General features: G+C 37.4%; 1 pseudogene; it reads left to right on the top strand.

The window, feature by feature from the left end:
* The first annotated feature begins 1,360 nt into the window (after window positions 1-1,360).
* LOC112425396 (U6 snRNA-associated Sm-like protein LSm3 pseudogene) lies at window positions 1,361-1,803 on the top strand (annotated as a pseudogene).
* The last annotated feature ends 2,381 nt before the right edge of the window (window positions 1,804-4,184 follow it).

Below are 4,184 nucleotides of genomic sequence, written 5' to 3'. Positions count from 1 at the left end.
CCAAATTGATAGAAAAAACTGTTTTGAATGAAGCGATTCATTTAAAACATGGACTGGACTGGCACAGTGGCTCACACTTGTAATCCCAGCACTTTGGGAGGCCGAGGCAGGTGGATCACGAAGTCAGGTGATCGAGACCATCCTGGCTAACATGGTGAAACCCTGTCTCTACTAAAAATTACAAAAATATTAGCTGGGCGTGGTGGCGGGTGCCTGTAGTCCCAGCTACTCCGGAGGCTGTGGCAAGAGAATGGTGTGAACCTAGGAGGCGGAGCTTGCAGTGAGCCAAGACTGCACCACTGCACTCCTGCCTGGGCGACAGAGCGAGACTCCATCTCAAAAAAGAAAAAAGAAAAAAAAAAAACATACAAAATTAGCCAGGCGTGGTGGCGCATGCCTGTAATCCCAGCTACTCGGGAGGTTGAGGCAGGAGAATCGCTTGAACCCTGGAGGCGGAGGTTGCAGTGAGCCGAGATCATACCATTGCACTCCAGCCTGGGCAACAAGAGTCACAAGAGTGAAACTCTGTCTAAAAAAAAAAAAAAACATGGATCTAGAGCAAGCTATCTTGGGCCATGAGGTGATTTAGGAATAGTATCGATTCACTGAAGAGCAACAGGACAGAGTGTGACCTACGCACAACATACATACTAATCCTGGGCTGCCTGCCTAGATGTTGATGTGTGAAAAAAACTTGGGTTCGTTTACATATTCTGGCACTCATTGCCAGACAGAACTCTAATAAATTTTCACCTCAAAAAGATCATCCTAAAGGTGCAAGCAGTTAACAACAGAACTTCCAAGTACATGGAACAACTGTGGATAGAACTGAAAGGAGAAGTTGTCAAATCCACAATTATAGCTGGAGACACAACATTCCTCGCTCAGTAATAGATAGAATGAGTGGACGGAAATTAGCAAGGATATAGAAGAGCTGAACCACACCATCAACAGCTGGATCTCATTGCATTTGTAATACAATCCACAACAATATCAGAATACACATTCTTTTCAAGTGCTCATGGAACATTCACCAAGACAGTCCATGTCTTCAGTCATAAAAAAAAAACCTCAACAAATTTAAAAGAATTAAAATCACCCAGGTTACATTCCCTTAACCATAATGAACTATAAATCAACAAATGAAAAGGAATGGGAAAATCTCCAAACACTTGAAAATTAAACAACATATTTCTAAATCACTCATGGATCAAAGGAGTTTCAAGGGAATTAGAAAATATTTTGAACAGAACAAAAATGAAAATTTTTCCTAACAAAATTTGTAGAATACAGCTAAAGAAGTGCTTAGAGGAAAATTCATAGCATTAAGCATTTGTATGAGAAAAGAATAAAGGCAGGGTTTGAAACATGGCAGACGATGTAGACCAGCAACAAACTACCAACACTGTAGAGGAGCCCCTGGATCTTATCAGGCTCAGCCTAGATGAGCGAATCGATGTGAAAATGAGAAATGACCAAGAGCTTCGAGGCAGACTACATGCTTATGATCAATATTCAAATATGATCTTGGGAGATGTGGAAGAAACTGTAACTACTATAAAAATTGATGAAGAAACATATGAAGAGATATATAAATCAATGAAACGGAATATTCCAATGCTCTTTTTCCGGTGAGATGGCGTTGTCCTGGTTGCCCCTACACTGAGAGTTGGCTGAAACTAAGAATTTGTCCTGTATGGAAAACAGGAGACTTTGTACAGTGGCCTCTCTAAATGTGCAAAACATTCAAAAGAGAAACCTGCATACATTTTGATATTAAGAAATAATTCCGGGATTCTTCCACGCCTGGAATGAGTTGATTTGCAGATAACTCACAAATTCTTAAGCAAAATGGTATTTTCATTTTTCTCAAGCTCTTCCAATAAATATGATCACCAAGATGCAGAAAAAAAAGAATAAGAAAGTTCTTAGATCAATAATCTAAAATTTTATAAGAAACTAAAATAAAAGAGCAAAATAAACTCAAAATTGACTCAAAGAAAAATAGAAGAAAGAAAATTATAAAGAAGATAAATGATTAAACAGAAAAAATTAGGGAAATCAATGAAACAACTGTGGGTTTGTTGAAAAGATTGATACATCTCTAGTAAGAATGTCAAAAAATTACAATAAGAGAAACTGGTCAGGCATGGTGGCTCGTGCCTGTAATCCGAGGACTTTGGGAGGCCAAGGTGGGGAGATCGCTTGAGCCTAGGAGTTTGAGACGAGTCTGGGTAATGTGGCGAAACCCCACCTACACAAAAAACACAAAAATTAGCCAGGCATGGTGGTGCACACCTATAGTCCCAATTACTCTGGAGGCTGAGGTGGGAGGATCACCTGAGCCCAGGAAATTGAGGCTGCAGTGAGTCCCACAATCGCACCACTGCACTCCAGCCTGGGCAACAGAGTGAGAACCTGTCCAAAAAGAGAAAGAAAAAGAAAATAAGAAAAACTACAGAAATTACCAATATCCAGAATGAAATGGGGGGATATCACTACAAGCCCCACATACACTAAAAGGATAATAAGAAAATATTATGAACAACTCTATACATGGAAAGTCAACCACTTAGATGAAATAAACCCATTCCTCAAAACCCATGAAATACCAACTTATCCAATATGAATTAGCTGACATGAATGGTGCTACATCTATTAAAGAAATTGAATTTATAGCAAAAATCTTCTGAAAAAGAAATCTCCTGGCCTGGATGGTTTTACTGGATAATTCTACCAAATAGTTAAAGAAGAAATACCACTAGTTCTACATAGAAGAGGAAAACTTCCAAACTTATTTTATGGGCTCAACATCACCCTGAGACCAAAATCAGACAGTACAAATAAGGAAAAGCTACAGACCATCCCCCATGAAAAGTATAAAGAAGAAAGACCACATGATCATATCAGTTGATGCAGAAAAATAATTTGACAAAATTCAACATCAAAATATGATTTTTTTTTAAAAAGTCTCAGTAAACTAGACATAGAGAGAAACTTCCTCAAGTTGATAAAGAGCATCTATGAAAACCCTGCAGTCGACATTATACTTAATGGCGAAAGACAGAATGCTTTGTCCTAAGATAGAGGAAAAGAAAAAAATGAGTCCTCCCAGCACTTCAATCAATATCATACTGGAAGTCCTAGCCAGCACAGTAAGGCAAGAAATGAAGAAGGCATATGGATAAAATAGGAAAAAGAAAAACTGTCCCTATTTTAGGTGACATAATTGCCTATATAAATAATCCCAAGGAATTTGCACACACACAAAGCCCTACAGCTAATAAGTGACTTTATCAAGGTCACAGGATACAAGTCAACACACAATAAACAACTGTACTTGAATATATTTACAACGCACAATTGATAAGCAACATTAAAATATATTTACCACAGCTACAAAAAATTAAATACTTAAATGTAAGTCTAACAAAATATTACAGGATCTGTATGATGAAAACAAATACTAAGGAAAGGTATCAAATAAGACCTTACTAAATGAGATACATACTGTGTTCATGGGTTGGAAGATTAAGCATAGTAAAGATGTCAATTTTCCCCAAAGTTTTGTATAAATTTAGCACAATTCAAACCAAAATCCCAGCAGAAATTTTATGTATATATTAATATACATATAAACATATATAGAAAGAGAGAGAAAGAGAGAGAGGGGAGCTGATTTTGAAATGAATATAAAAAAGCAACTAAACCACAACAGCTGAAACAATTTTGAAGATAAAGAATAAAATTGGTGGAAACACTCTTGCATGTTTGAGGAGTTGCTATAAAGCTACAGCAATCAACACATTGTGGTACTGGTGGAGAGAGACACACATCCATCAGTAGAACAGGATAGAAAGAAAGTCCTGAAATAGTCACACAAACATGGCCAAGTGATTTTTGATAAAGGTACCAAAGCAATTCAATGGAAAAAGGATAGTCTTTTCAACTAATGTGAACAGGGGTTGACTCGAGCTCCAAGCTGGAAAACCTGTTTCCCAAATTCTGTGTCCTGGAGTTGATAAGGAAAGACAACAATACTAATGGTGTTGGAACAACTGGACATCTACATGCAAAAATTAACCTTGACATCAATCTCACAGCTTACAGAAAAATTAATACAGAAGGCATAATAGACCTAAATGTAGAGCATGAATCCATAAAACTTGTAGAAGAAAACACAG

Source organism: Macaca nemestrina, chromosome 4 (assembly GCF_043159975.1).
Source record: "Macaca nemestrina isolate mMacNem1 chromosome 4, mMacNem.hap1, whole genome shotgun sequence".
In the NCBI taxonomy this organism is placed as follows: Eukaryota; Metazoa; Chordata; class Mammalia; order Primates; family Cercopithecidae; genus Macaca; species Macaca nemestrina.
The sequence above is the reverse complement of the archived record's forward strand: the minus strand, read 5'-3'. Positions and strand labels throughout refer to the sequence as shown.